General features: G+C 40.7%; 1 protein-coding gene across 3 annotated transcripts in view; it reads right to left on the bottom strand.

The window, feature by feature from the left end:
• HELB (DNA helicase B) overlaps positions 1–16,322 on the bottom strand; it is a 60,144-nt gene that overhangs the window by 36,129 nt on the left and 7,693 nt on the right. For 2 of the 3 annotated variants that reach the window (XM_040595948.1, XM_040595950.1), the window contains exons 2-4: positions 6,052–6,134; positions 5,475–5,668; positions 4,927–5,051 (exon numbers count right to left, since the gene is read on the bottom strand). The gene's annotated coding sequence lies outside the window, so the exon portion shown is untranslated. The remainder of the gene's footprint in view (positions 1–4,926; positions 5,052–5,474; positions 5,669–6,051; positions 6,135–16,322) is intronic. The other variant, XM_040595949.1, reaches the window with a different exon arrangement.

Raw genomic sequence — 16,322 nt, 5'->3', positions numbered from 1 at the left:
TAACACATTTTTTGCATAGGATATTCCTCTGCAGTTTCAGAACTACAATCCAATGTTACTGGGCAGCTTTAATTGCACCTGTATGATGTGATATGTTGTGCTTTGAACTGTGATTTTACATTGCCACTTTCACTGTCTGGAAAGTTAGTATTTTTCCCCAAAATTTTTTTGTGGCTCTTCTCTCTCTGATGATTTGTGCTAGCATAGAGTAATCGCTGTGCTGTACTAATTTTGTGCTACTTTGTTTTTTCCTTATGTCTTTCCTTTCACTGCATCCTCTCCCACCCTATTTTAAACCCTGATTGGCAAAGAACATATGTGCCATCTCACTGAAATCAGCAAAGTTCTGCACTGGTTGCACGTTCTCATTGCCGGCTCCAGACCACAGCCTGTCTTGGCTGTTGTATGACTCATTTATTTCTCTGTGCTGCATTTCTGTGACTTTGCTGTTTCTCTGTGTATATATAAAAATTCAGTATAACTACTGACATAGAAAAAAAAAAAAGTGCATGTATATTTGTGTGCACTGATTATCACTGCATCTGAATAACTGGTAAAATATGGACTATAAACCCATGTCTCTCTGGGGAAAGATGCTCCCTCTTCCTCCAGGGAAGAGAGGATGAAAAACCAGAGCCTTTTAAAGCACTTGGCCATTCTGCCACCTCTGTCACAGATCAGTCATGCATGAGATGTCAAGCTGTCACAGTTTTGTGACACTGGCTCACACTTAAAACATGTTTGAAATATCAAGCATTTGAGAAGTCTTGCCGACGCTGGAGAGAGTAATTACATATCTGAAATCGCCCACGTGGTTCCTTGGGCCATATATGCCTGAAGGTGCATTTGCATTGTGGCTGTTGTTTTAAACATATGCTGGTCATACACAAACTCCTGGCAGTTCCTCCAGCATCTCAAAGGCCCATGCTCTCCGCAGCATACAGCAAGAATTTGTTCTGGTTTTTTCCATTCAAAGTTCCCACCACTGGACCCCACCAGTCAAGCCCAGCGGCAGAACAGATGGATTTTGATTGCCGGGATGTGGGGACATGATCTGGACAGCTTTCCATGACACCTTGTAAAAGCACCCATAGCCTGTCTACAGCAGTGTTTGCTCCATTTTAAGCACCAACACTGCTTCCACATTGCTAAAACAGCTCTAAAACTTCCCACTGCAGAGAAGGCTGGAGACAGAGCTTCCCCACCTGACTTCCCTATCACATATTGCAAGGAAACAACCTTTGCCAGGGGCTCCTATTTTTACACCCATTTGTGATTCCATAGTCCTCCCACTGCAAACAACAGGAAAAAAACCTGCCAGAACCTTTTTTTTAAGTCACTTTGTACATGCCAGATTCATCCAAATATTTCTCCTTTCTATTTTCTGATCAGTTCAGCTTTTTTATTGGGAGTTAAATCCTCTCCCCACTCCCTGAAACACCAAGCCTGTGTAGTCTGCCTCATATTTTACAGTGATTTAATCGATGCTTTATAGAAACTTTACCCCTTAAAAGATGCAAGAACAAGATACAGTGTGTGGGAGCACAGATCACCTTGTAAGAAGCCCAAATGAAACAAAAGTGCCAATTCACATGTAATAAATGCATGTACTTCTAGAAGCTTTGCAAGTATTTCTTCCAAAACTGGAAGACAATCAGTTTATGCAAAATATGTTAAGCTGTCCAGGGAAATCTCACAATTCCCCTCACAAATATAAGTAAAACCAACAATTATACATTAATATAAACCCCACGCTGAAGTCAACTCACAATTTAAAATACTGTGCTTCATAACAAAAAACCATAAATATGGGCAAATCAGGTATTTAATAGACCCACAATTGTGTTTTAATTAGTGCATTTATAAAATGGTATCAAATAATCTCCAGTGAATGATTATTTTTAAAAGGGCTATTTATATGTATATTACATACAAATAACTGACGTTTTTAGAAAACTGTCACTATGGGAGCAAATGCTGCTGTGAGGTTCTTTTATTTTTCATCCCATTAATTCCAATATTGAAGTAACTGGAGCCTTATATACTTCACCTATGATGCAAAATCACCTACCATCTTGCCCAAAGAAAATGTTTATTATACACCACCACTGGTGGTCCAGGTGAGAAGGCTCTGGAGCAAATACCAGGGTACTGGAGGAGGATGGGCTCAGCAGATGGCACTGGCATTAGACCCCTGTTCTGCTCTGCACAAGATTCAACAGCGCTGGTCCAGGAGACCTATTGAATTTTGTGTCTGTGCTCAGCTGTGCCACAGATTGAGTAGCCCTGCCACCTCCTTCATGAAGAGATACAGTGTTTGTATCTCTTTGTTTTGAGATCATAGAATCATAGAATCATTTAGGTTTGAAAACACCTTTGAGATCATCACATCCAACCGTTAGCCTAGCACTGCCAAGTCCACCACTAAACCATTTTCCTAAGCACCACATCTACACGTTTTTAAAATATCTCCAGGGATGGTGATTCCATCACCTCCCTGGGCAGCCTGTTCCAATGCTTCAACACCCTGTCAGTGAAAACATTGTTCCTAATACCCAATCTAAACCTCCCCTGGCACAGCCTGAAGCTGTTCCTTCTTGTCCTGTCGCTAGTTATCTGGGAGAAGGGACCGACCCCCACCTGCCTACAGCCTCCTGTCAGGTAGTTGTAGAGAGCAATAAGATCCCCCTGAGTCTCCAGCAGATTAAACAACCCCAGTTCCCTCAGCTGCTCCTCATCAGACTTGTGCTCCAGACCCTTCACCAGATTTGTTGCCCTTCTCTGGACCACTCCTCTGAAAAAACATCACCAGCTTTGAGATGCCACCAGCATCTTAATCTACACAGCATCTCTCCTTCCTAATTTCTCCTCTTCATGGATGCATTCTGCAAACTGTGCTGAGCAGTGGCATTACCCATACCTGGCAGCTGTCTACCACCCATTCCTTCCCATTATGAATCCCATACAGCAAGACATGGTACATGTTGGACGCAAATTACTCCCCTGTTTCTCACCCTAGTGCTGGGCAGAGAGGGTAACAGCTGGGGCTGTAGTTCTCTACTCCACCCTCTAGTGCTGCACTGGAGCATGGTTAAAGTAGCAGCAGGGAGTGGGATTGCCCCTTTCTCAGACCTTCAGTCACCTTACATCCATGTGCTTCTCCACAAAATGTCTTCACCTGTGCCTAAATCAGGCCAAGATGACATAAACAGATGGACACCACATCATCAAACACACTGCTGTAATCACTATCAAATGTGACAGATGTACCAAAAATACCTGAGTCCATTAAAACTGAATAAATCTACCATTTTCGTTATTTTCCAGTGCAGAAGGAGCAAATATAATTTGGTGCCCATTTTTCACTCCTGTAAGACCATGAACATCTTGTTCTAATGCTGCAGTCAAGTAAAAGAAGGTCACAAGCTCTTGTGGGTGTCAGGAAGTAAGGCCTTTTCAGGGCTAGGTTGGAGAAACAGCCCATTGATGATCCCCTTTCAGTGGCAATTTTTTCTGCTGATCTTTAAATTGTTTTCTTTTTCTGTCCAGCCATAGGAATGTGACTTCAAAACCACTGTGCTCAAGAGGAATGTTCTTTGCTTACTTGTCCATTTTGGGAGGAGAGAACAGAAAGTTTTGGTGCTTTTTTGTTTTCTACAGGTATGTAATGGCAAGGAACCACAAACGGGAAACTGTGTGGAAGACTTCAAAGATTGTGGCTGACTGGCAGTGAAACTCAAAGTACAGAGAAGATCTTCTAGTGTCCAGTGCCTAAAGAAACCACTTGGAGAGACAGAGTCATGGCAAGCGAGAACAGCAGGAAATCCCAAAGCTAATCTCTGCGACACTGTGCCCTGAAACAGCACAAGGGTGTTCCAGAGCCCCGGACACAGAGCTGTGAGAAACAATCTATGCCAACCAAGCCTGAGCTTTTTCCTCCCTTGTGCATTCTCAGTTTGATCTCCTACATCTCTCACCATGTTTTCTTTAAACTCTTTGTTGCTTGTTCTACTCCCAATTCCTCCCTTCTCTATTCCCTACTGTCCCTTTGGCGATCCTTTGAATACCTTCCTCCCTCCTTTTCAGTCACATATGGTCACATACAAGAAATCAGAAACTGGACAACTATCTAACTTAGAGGAGACAAAATCTCTCAGAGAGTGCTCTAGGAGGTTTAACTCAGATCAAACACATTATCAACCCAAAGTAACCCAAATTTGTCTTACATGAATATATAAAAATATTCATCGTTTACACGAATACATAAAACATGGATGCAGGGCATCTAAAGGAGATCTGCACATCACCAAATCAGCCAGGAAAACACACTTTCACTCTTCGATAGGCTGATGATTCGCTAATAAGGTTGTTAAGCGCAAGGGCCCCTCGTTAACACGTTCCGATGACTGGCGGCACCAGGAGGAACCGCACGGAGACCAGGAGGGGTTACAAAGCTGTGCTGCTGCTGCCACCTGAGGTCCCCTGCTGGAAATACAGCCCTTGTGCGGAGGGGGGGTGCACAAAAACGGGGCTGTCGATGGAAAAGGGAATCTGAGATTGAGCAGTGCCACAAGAGCCTCGCGGATGCAAGGCGAAGAGGCTGTCCTCAGGGGCAGCCCCAGGCTGACACCCCTGCAGCACTGCACGGGGGCTGTGCGAGCTGTCTGCAGTGCACGCTGCCGCCAGCAAGGGCAGTTCTGCCCTCGCCGGCCTGGGCCTCCTCCTTGTCTTCTGCGGGCACCTGGGCTTTTGCAGCCTCCGGCTGAGACAGATCAGAGACGTGATCCAACTAAAATCAAATGGTTTTCAGACTGCATCTAGAATGCCGCACCCAGATCTGAGATCCCCAGTACGAGCAGAAGCTGTCAACGAACTGCAGCAAGTTTAGCAGAGGGCCACCACGATGGTCAGACCTGGAGCACTCACCCCATCAGAAGAGGCTGAGAGACCAGGGCTTCTTCACTCTGGGAAAGACACCTTCAGGGGGACCCTATAGCCAGCTTTCCAGCACCTGTGAGGAGGCTATCAAGAAGACAGCAGCAGGCTTCTCCCTGCAGTGCAGAGTGAAAGGACGAGAGAGACAAGAAGCGTAAGTGGAAAGAAGCGGTTCAGACCGGCTATGTGGAAAACCTTTTCCACCATGAGGAGCAGTCAGGCAGGGTTAAGGTTGCCCAGAGAGGCTGTGCAGTCACTGCCCTTAGAGGTTTTCAAATCCAGTCTAGACAAAGCCCCGATCTCACAGCTGAGCCTGCTTTGAACAGGCAGTAGGACTAGGGACCTCCTGAGGTCCCTGCCAGCCTGAATTACACTGCAATCCTATGATCCTTAAGCCAGCTGTGTCTTCACAGACCTTTTTAGCTCTGTGATCTGTTTCAACCTTTTATGCAAAAATATTTTTAGCTGCTTCTACCTTGACCTAACTTAAATCAAGGATTGCAAAGTAACTAGCTGAAGTGAAGGCACTCCACCATTACCTTGCTGGCAATCTTTAAAACCAGAATGCTCGACAACTCTTGCATAGGCCAGGGTCCACACACACTGCTCCGAAGGATCCACAGCGTGGCTGTGAGCTCTGCCCGCTCCACACACCGACATCTGTGCCGAGCAGCACATTAGCAATACTGGTGCCAACCATATAGTCCTGGTACAGTATGTGACAGAGAGGCAGCTGGGGAAAATTAATGGGGGTTTTGAAAAGATCAATAAATACAAAAAATGATATTTGATTATATATATTTAATAATCTTCCCATCTTCTGTTGTTGGAATCTGATTTTAATTGGTAGGTACCATGCTGTCATTTGTGCTCAGCTTTTGATCCTGTTCTTGGGTTTCTCCTACTGTTGTAAAATACCATTTTAATCATAAAAGTTATCATCTCACACAAACTGGTGGACTTCAGCTTTGCACATGATGTACATTGACATACTAGACCAAGCCTTTGCAAGGCATGAATCAAAGCTATTTTCCTCCATCATGTTCACTATAACATCTCTAGCAAAAGTATAGCTTTGTTACATTTAAAAATAAGAAAATTAAGAATATAGCATACCTTATTGAACCGTGACTCTCACCAGCGAAGTGTTCTGAACACTTTATCTCTGCTTCAAAGCCTGTCAAAACTTCCATTATAACCTAAAATAGTACAAAATAAAGTTATGTTATTTTTTTGGATCCTAAAGTATTAATAAACCATGAATAATCAGCTATAGCTAATAAATATGTTTTAATAGTTAACTTTTTTTAGAAAATTTTTATTCTTTATTGCATAAATTCCTTACAATGGTAAAATCATTTCACAATATTTAATATTAATTCAAATAATGCTAAAAGACTAATCAGATAATTTAGAAAAAAAATAGTTTCTTGGTTTACAGAAGTTGACACTTGCTATTCCATAGCTATAGACATAATTTTACAGAGGGTTTGCTCCATTTTAATAACTCCTCTGGCATGTATCTCCAGAACTTTCTGGTATCCATACTTTCAGTGCAAATCTGAAGTACCACATGGGACCTCAGACATGACAGAACAAAATCTGGTAATGTTGTTTGATTATGGTAATCCAAAAGTATGTTTGTACTGGAATTATATATAGATGTATATATATATATGCTTATATATGAGAAAAGAGGGGGAGGGAGAAAGAGAGAGTGAAAGATCAGTCAGAGAAATTCAATGATTACATTTTCCTAATGCATCGATTTCTTCCTGTTTATTACATTAGTATTTTACTGTGCATTATAGCTCCAGTGAAGCAATCCCATTTATGTATGTGCTAGAAGAACAATCTGAAAAAGTCTACCACTTTCACTGAGATTCCTTAGATTTTTTTCAAGTTGAGCAGATGCTTAAAATAAGCATACGCTGGGTCAATGCCGCACCGCACTATTCAGTATTTATTAGTAGTAATGTGTGGCTAATGTAATAGTCGCTTCCATTCTAAATTCTCTCTTCAGCTGCTCATAACTTCCAAAACCAAATTCCTTTTCGACCTTAAATTCCAAATACCTGGCCTCATGCAAAAAGCCAATCTTTATATATTAGTTCCTGTAAAATCCATCCATCTGAATTTACATTATGTGAAGACAGAAGTGATTACAATGAACTCTAGCTCCATTTTTTCATTCATGTAACTGAGAATAGCCATGAAGATTCAGCCATGGTTTAAACTGCACAGTTCAGCCTCTTATTTCACAATGAATCTTCTGCAGACGCACCATGACTCCCACTCACAGGTTCATTGCACTCAACAAAATTTGAGGAGGATCAAGGTTTCACCTGTATGATGTTTAGGGAAGGATCAAGCACCCACAGTCACTGCAAGGGGCCAGGAGCTGTGGAGAAACCCCATGGGGGGGAACAAGCCAAGGCCCATCCCACCAACCCAGCAAGGGAGTGGGGCAGGCTGGGGGGCAGATGGAGGCATCTCCTAGCCCCACTGCCAGACATGTTTGTTGTGGCACAACAGGTCTGGGGCCAAGCTGGAGAGTCAATCTGCAAATCAGAGTCTAGGTCACCAGGGTCCACAGCCAGGCAGAGCTGGGATAGCACTGGGGACAGTCACATGCACCTTAGCCAGGGCAGGGACTGACAGCCCCCAGCTGAACTGAGATGGGGTCCCTTGATGCAGCACCAGGTCTCTCTAATGCCTTTTGTTCTGCTAAGAGCTCTTCACAAAACCAGGCAACTGGGCAACACTAAGTAAATTATTTATTACCCAAGCATTTGAAAACTAAAAATATTTCACAGAATTGAACAGTTACACCCTATGGAGTGGTTGCTTCCTAAATACATGTCATGCCATGTTGGTTCCTACTGCTCTGTCCATGTATGCATACTATACAGCATGTATGAAAATGTCATTTCTATGACATAGCTTGATATTCTGCCACATGTAACAGTGCAAACCTGGATAGTATGCAAACACAGAAAAGCTTTAGCTATTCATATTAATATATTCAGGTATGTTCGCTAGGATAGAGAGAGACGGTTACTACAAAACCAGAGGCATTAACTAAGTAGCTACTCTGTATAATACAAAAATTCCACTTCAGAAAGCACAACAGTAGATGACAACCTTCCACACACACACACACCCACCATATGATAATTGCTACTCCTTTGATTTTGAATATAGACTGGATAATCACTGAACGGCTTTGATATACAGTCTAGTCTACATCCCCTCCACCAAATGGTCTAATTTGTCTTTCTTCATTGAATGCCACACAGTTTAGTTTCGTCACCAAAATTCAGAAATAATCTTGCAGCATTTTCAGAGGGGCTGAATTTCATATTACTCTTTCTCAGTACAAAATAATGGCACAGCTACTGAAGAAGTACAAATGTATTTGCAATACCAAGACAATGCCTTCTTTTCTTACCTTCAGAAAAATAGAAATGCTTAAAACAAACACTGAAGAGATTGGGCTGGTATGAACACCAGTGGTAACAGAGTATTTTACATTGAGTCGTGCTGGAGGGTTTCAAAGTCCATTTAATCTTAAGAAAAATCTATTTCTATCGCACATTTCGATTATTGGCAACAAGGGCTTCTCAACTAATGTTGACAGAGCAAATCCATTTTCAGTGCAGTTACGAAAGGACTGACGGAGACATGGGAGATTATGTGCCATCACACAACTTGAAGGGGTGCTGAAAATGCTTTTGTTCTGTACATGGCGGGATTAAAGAACTTTCTGCCTGTCTACCCCCTGTTGCTCCTCTTACATCACAGTAATTAGGATAAACGATCTTCCATCTGACCCCCTGCAATGCCTGCCGTGCACAAACCCAGCCTACCAGACAACACAGGTGTTACACTTAATCCACAGCTCAGCAAAGCACTTAAATGTGTATTTTGAGACCAGATTTAAAGGTATGTTTAAAAAGAAACAGTTTTTAATGGCACTAGTGAATTGGGGCCTTAACAGACTTTCAGGGTCATTGCTGAAGGAAACCATGAGTTAATGTAAATCTTGGGAGAGCTGCACTTCCTCCATGCCTCACACCAGTAACACAGCTGCATTGCCCAGCCTCACGCCAGTAACACAGCTGTATTGCCCAGCCTCACGCCAGTAACACAGCTGCATTGCCCAGCACATCTGCCTGGACTCTTTATACCCAGGTACTGCCCCACAGGAGCCTCTGCTCAATTGCACACACATGCTCCTCCCTTCTCCATTCCAGGTTTCTTCAGGAGCATCATTTGCTGGTATCTACCAAGAACCAGCTTACATGGATATTGTCCAGGGTGGAAGTCACGCAACAGCCTTGGTGTCCCACGGTGTGGCAAGACGTACAGAGCACTGTGTAGCTACATGCAGAAGCAGAAATCCAGATCAATTCCACAAACCAAACATGCTCTCCAGCAAATATTTTTTCTTTGGGAATATATGTTAATGTAGCCAACAACTATATAACAACTTTATGTAGTATAAGCAAATATTTTTATAAAGTCTGACACAAAATAGAATTGCCAGTATTTGCTTGTAAATTAAGATTTCCACATAATTTTTTCTTAATATAAAGCAGAACAGCCTATTCTCTGAGAAATACCCATCTAATCTGAGTAGGCTTGAATGAAGAAACCTAGGCATAAGGTAGCTGTTGAATCCTTGATCGCTCAGTAGAAATAAAACGATCAGTATTTTATATATGCCAGTGTGGTCTCAGGAAAATCACTTTCACAGGTGATGGTTATCAGTACAGAACAGCATTAAATGAAATAAAGAGTCATCTTAAGTAAATGTGTTGTGAATTTGAATATATCGTTGGCTGATGACAATACAAAAAAAAATAAGACTATAAATGAATGCTTAACTTCAAATGTAATGGCTTTGAACTTTTCCTATAGTGTTCCAAGTGCAAATTGTGTGGGTTTTTTTACCATAAATAAATGTTTGGTGGACAAAGCCTGTAAGATTTGCTGGCAAAGATGCACAGCCAGAGCTATAAATATGTGGGAAAATCTAACAGTTCAAATTTACTCCAAAGGTCATCTGGAGTATAAATGTATTCTCAGAAAAATTATGCAGAAATTTTATCATTCTCTTCTTCACATGGCCTGAGATTGCAGGAAATAAGTAAGTCCTCACAAAATATAATGACAGGAAGAGAAAAATGCCTATGCTGTGACTGAATCCAGTTTCTTCTAACAAATTATGATGTGTTCTGTGACATAAATTCCAACCATTAACCACTTCCATAGGCATGAAGCCAGAAGAATAGCACTGTTAAGACTGGTTTTAGCTAACCCCTGGAATATTTTACTCTTGAAAAGGTTGCATTTTCTAGACAAAGGAGGTTTACATGCAGCTTGGCAAGAAGTTAATGTGAAAAGGAAAAGCTAAAACATAAAATCAACTCACAACTGCAAAGTTTCACTTTTTGAATGAAAGAGTTTCCACTGTTTCTTCATATGTTTTGCCTATATATATTAATGAGGAAACATATAATCAGTATGTGAGTTACAGTGCACAGATGTTCTTAAGCCTTGTTAATGTGGGATGCAACTCCTCTATCATAAAGGGAAAATGCGAAGTCATTTACCTTGCTTACATCCAATAATTGTGCCACAGGGGAATGTGCAAGAAGTGGTGTGTTTGCCAGAATAAAAGGTAAGAATAAACACATGCCAGGGAAGATACCAAATACTTTTCCTTTTCCTTTGCTTGCGGAGAGGCACAAGATCCCAGGAGCGCTCTTGCATTGGGAGTGTTTCCAGGACGGCTGTAAGAGATCCAGTTCACACTCCTGTCCATAATGAATGGGAATAAGCTATGCTTCATGGGAGCACATATATGCTAATTAGTACCATTTCTTCTGCAATTACATTTTAATTGAACAATCTTTAACAGAAATCAGGCTGATAGCAAGTCCCCCAAAAAACAAGCACACAAAAAGCCTGTGCCTCTTCAGCTTCAATGGCAGGGAGCTTGGCTTCCCAGTCATGGCTGTAAAATTGCAAGAAAACACCGCATAACAACACCCAAGAAAATTATTACAGATTTCCATATGTACATAAATTAAATAAAACCATGTGCAGATACTTTCTGTCACCTCTGATGTCTCAATGCCACTAGGCAGTGAGTTATTTGTAACATTCTTGACAGCAAAAGGCAAGTTAATTTTCCCTTCTTCTTTTGTTCTATTCTAAACATTTATCCCAAGGAGTGGAATTTCAAGTCATTTAGTTAAAATTCTCCTCCTATTAAAACCACTCAGCAGCCGTCAAAAACCCATACCAAAATAAACATAGATAAAATTAAAATACTCAGATTCCATAGAGCAACACCTGGCTAGCGAGCTCACTTAAAGGAATGGCCATGACCCTCACCCAAAGACTGCACATCCATGCAGTGGAATGTGAGAGGACATCTCCACTGATTCCTACTTAGTTATCTCAGCCACCATCAGTACAGAGTAGGTTCAAAGTCCCCTTACTGATTTGTATTTACCACTAAAAATACTCATCCCAAATTTCAGAATGTTCAGAACTTGATGTTGCACTGCTTATGATGTCTCTTTTCAGCCAGACCTGCAGGAAAGCTATTACTATTTAAAGCACTGTGAAATCAAACCTCAACATGACCAGGAAGTTTGAAACACTAGAGCTGAAACATGCACTGCTTCCAAGATGTTCAAGCTGCTCCTGAACATATTTTGAATTATAAGCAAGGTCACTCTCTGGGCTTTTGTACTCTTAAGCACTGGCAAATAAAGAAAACTAGAAAAAACATAATTCCTGAATGGAATTGTGCAAAAAAAAGGATTTTTTGACATCAAGGAGGAGTACACATTATTAAAACATGAACTGCCAATATTAAACTAAAATTCAGCCTTATGTTAAAGTAATTTCTGTTATTTATATTTGTATTTTTTCACACACTTTGGACTACTTTGCCATAACACGCTATTAGATCCAGTCTGACATTTCCATGTGAAATCTTTGAAATTGCACAGGTATTAGTCTTAAAGCTAGCGTAGATCAAGTAACACTGCCAGAAAGCATAAAATATCTCATCAATGTCTTCAGCACCAACCCATTTTTTGGAAGCCCTCGCTTATCTATGTGCAACAATACGTTGCCTAAGAAACACATTATTTTAGTGAGAAGATGAGGAAATCTCTTAGCAAGGCAGTGATCTTGTTTTCATACAACAGCTTTAGTTCTACTCTACATCTGCTTTTAAAAAATTAATAGCGTATTTTTGATTCTGAGTATCTGCCTTGCGGACTTTTTCCCTCCAACTAGCATGTTTTCATTGATGCTTTCTGTTGTATCTCTGATGGTTTTAAGTTGATATGGGCGTGCAAGGTTCTTCATAGAAAGATGAGCATTATTTATCAACCATTTATAGAATTGTAACAGCTTTATGGTTCTTTCCCCCTTTTTGTCACTACTATACATTCTTTTCACTGCTGTGTCCACAGAATTAAAACTAGTAATTGAAAAGAGAGTGGTACAAGGATGCTGGCGCTGGTTTCTGAGACAATGAGGCAGAGAGAAAAGTGAAAGTTTCTTGCAGGGGATTTTCCCCCTTTCCAGATTTAGTAGTTCAGAGCAGTGATACCATGATCGAGAACCAGCACTGCTGGCAGGCACTACACCTGTGCCGACGGCAGGAACACAACTGCAGACACATGGGACACTTTAAGCCTCTTTTGTATTCTTCACCTTTTGGAGCTCTTCAATCTCTCCACTTCTTCAATCTCTCCAAAGACCAAAACAAGGTTTACAACAAAAGTAAACAATAACAACAATAATAACAAAGTGGTAGTACACTTTTTGAAAGAACCAAATGCGAAGTAATAAAGCGGTGTAAACAAAATAGCATTATTGCTTTTCATTTTTTTATGTTGCCAAAAGTACAGTGGATGATTTTCTGTCCTTTGGGTGTGGATCCATAATATTTCACAAGACTTATATTAGTCTCCTTTTTCATCTGTGTCACAAGAGTGATGCTGAGTTGGTAACAGACTTACCAGGAAAGCAAATTCTTCTCTTTTTTTGCTATTCAAAATTCATGTAATTTTAAAAATATTTATTTAAAAACATTTAAAGTTTGAAACCAAGACGTTTTGGTACATAAACTCACTTTCTCTATTGTCAGGAACCTGACTGGGGTTTTGTTCATCAAGAACTTTTCACATAAAAGACACTTCTGTCACAGAAAAGCACAGTCCCAGTGTTAATTTTTAGTAATTAAAGTAGAAGCTTTATCTTTTGTTACTTCACGATAGTGGTATCAGTGGGATGGGACACAGTGGTACACATCTAGCGCTTAGGCTGATGTAACCTAAGAGATGAAGCTACAGTTTCATAGCCAAAATAAAACTGTGCTAAAGTTAGTCTGTATTTAGAAATACTATCAATGATACCATAAATGGTATCTACATATTGCTAGATTGCTGAGGAATTACAACATCTGTAAAATTACAAAAATGCAGCATTTTGTATTTGCTTTCTATTCAGTGTAGAAGTAACAAACTTCACAGATGCAGAATGACAGTAGGCCTCTGAAGGAAAAATCTACATTTGTATTCTGAGAACTTGAAGGCACATAACATGATTTTTGTAATTTATTGCCATCATGGGAAGCATAAATTTCAGAAAAGCATGTGAGCTTCTCAAACTATATTCCCAGTATCAGCCCATTTACAGAAAAAAAATTCAATGAGAATTACAATTATACGTGGGGCTGACAAAAAGCATCTTTTCCCACATCGGTGCTGCTAGAAACTGTCAATCAAAGTATATTTAAGTATTTTCTACCTTAATGATGAGATTCAGGGATGCATGCTACACTAATTGTTTCCTAAACAAAAAAGAGAAAGAAACCACTGAGTTCTATTTATTTTTATCAGTGCATTGTTAGAATTTCATAGTTTACCTTACTGTATTAATTTCTCTACAAAATTCAGCACAGCACAGCCAATTAAAAACATGAGTTTAAAATATGCATATGTTGCAATTTGACCTCTGGAAAGCTCTTGTCTACAAGCAGCCAGAAAATTATAACCACTGCTACAACTGGTTCCGCAAACAGAATGCATATGTGTCCAAAGCTCTGCTTCTATGCATTTCTCTGAAAAAAGCCACAGAATATTTGGGGTGGTTTATGCAGGTACTGTATTTCTAGAGTGCCTAGTGGACACAACAATGCTTTCTAATATTGCCATAAAATCACAAACTTCAATTAGATGAATGATGCCATCTACTTCCTGGAACACAGGATACAAAGAATGTTTAGGTATCATTTTCCAGCACTGCAAAATTTATTCCATTTTTTATATTAGAAAGACAAAATCATTATGATGTCAGCAGTTTTTGTTCCCCTTAGCTCTTCAATAAAACCATATCAATTTAAAAATGTTCCAGGTGTGTATTTTAGGTGGAGGAGGAGCTCTGCTTGGGATTTCTTCCCCCAAAACAACATCTGACAGGACTGACACCTTCAGCTGCCTCCTAAGTGCCTCCTGAGTGTGACCACAGCAGCACAACCTCTCAGCAATCTGCAAATTTCATAGGGATGTGAAAACAGTCTTGGAGACAGTTTAAGGGAGGATTCACTATCCAGATAACACCTAACTTCTGTCATCCACTCCACGCAGGACATACATGAAGACATGGCAATTTTCAAAGTACTTTGAGATTGCATGTGCATTTCCATCTCTGGGCAAAAAATCCTAAGAAGCCCAAGATGAAGTATCAGCCACAACACATATTTCTGAGACTCGCAAATCAAACTGTTGGCACCACAGCATGGCTGGGAACCAGCTGGTCCTGCCACGTACCTAAGCCACACACTTCTACACTGGTACCTGGTGTGTACCAGAGCTCCAATTTGCTGCCCAGGAAGTTATTTTATCTGATGCTGTCCCAAGCCTAAATACAACTGAAAGACTAGTTTTTGCTCCAAATAACATTTAAATGTGGTATTGACAGTGGAAATAGTTCAGCCAAATGTTAACTAAAACTTCAACTTTGTAATTTCAGCTGCTGGAAGGCAAGCTGCCACCCAAAAATGCAATACCCTCTCCCTGCCACCAACCTCTGTGCACCCATCGCCTTCCTCCTGTCGGCACAAACAGCAGCCCCCAGGCAGATCAGCTCATACTGATTATAATCTACATATTGGGTTATTTAGTCTGTAGTTATACAAAAATACACTTGTCTGTGAAAATTCATCTTTGGAAATGTCCACTCCTGAAGTTCCTTCAGGATGAGCTGCTGCACTTTCCATCTGCATTCCTTCTAACCTAGCCTAACATGCAGTTGTAAACTCTGTATTCTTCATGTACAACTCATGCATTATGTAAAAATCAAACAAGCAAACCAGTTTAGGAGAGAGCAAATTCATAAGTCAGTCCCAAGTCTGTGCACACTCTGCTAAAGTTACTACTTAAGGTTGGTGCTCAAAGGCTTTTTAAAATGGGGCTGTAAATCCCACCTTTCCAGGATGAACTTCTGGTTCAAGCAATCTCAAATACAGCCCTATTCTACATCCCCCAAAAAGTACACTGATCTTCACAATAATCTGTGTAGCCATAAGTATTGCAAAGTACTTCAGAAAACCAGCAGTTTAACTATAAGGCAATTCCAGACCTAACAACGGAGGTGCAATCCCCCTGCTCTAAGGCAGGGAGGACCAGTGCTAGGCTAGGAAGCCTTCCACAAAGAGACTCTCTACTCTCCTGGGAAACTTGGAGTCTGCCTCGCCAGAGGGAGTTAAAAGTCCATACTGTGTAATTTGTTTGCAGAGAGTCTGCCAGTACCAAAGGAACAAACCCAGAGACATGGTAGAGCACATTTAAGTCTAACTTTTTCTTTAAAACATATTTCTTTTTATAAAAGCTTTCTCTATTTATTTATTTATTTTATTTGCCAGGGGACCTTATGCGGGGTTTGGAGCCTTTTTTTGGACTTTTTGCCTGGAATGCCATCACAGCCATGTGAAATCAGATATTTCAGCTTTGCTATATACTAGAGCACAGGAGGCTTTGGACTAAGATCCAGTACTTAGACAATACCTTGGAAGTGATGCTTTGGAAGCCAGCTGACAGATTGCTCTCTCCTTCCTGCAGTTAAGGCTTGACAAAGGAGAAATTAATGTTTGAATGTAAAGGGCTATTTTCCCCAAAACTTAAGGTTATCAGAAGACCCATAAATAACCTTAATTATGTTAATGCTTTACTTGTCACTTCCCTTCAGAGGCCTCACAGAGATGATTAAGCAAAATCCTGCCCCAGCTATGATTTTCAGTTAAAGTGGTAGCATCTCAAGCACAGCTGCTAACTTTCGACATAGTGCTTTAA

The sequence above is a fragment of the Falco naumanni genome, chromosome 5 (genome assembly GCF_017639655.2).
Source record: "Falco naumanni isolate bFalNau1 chromosome 5, bFalNau1.pat, whole genome shotgun sequence".
Lineage (NCBI taxonomy): Eukaryota > Metazoa > Chordata > Aves > Falconiformes > Falconidae > Falco > Falco naumanni.
The sequence above is the reverse complement of the archived record's forward strand: the minus strand, read 5'-3'. Positions and strand labels throughout refer to the sequence as shown.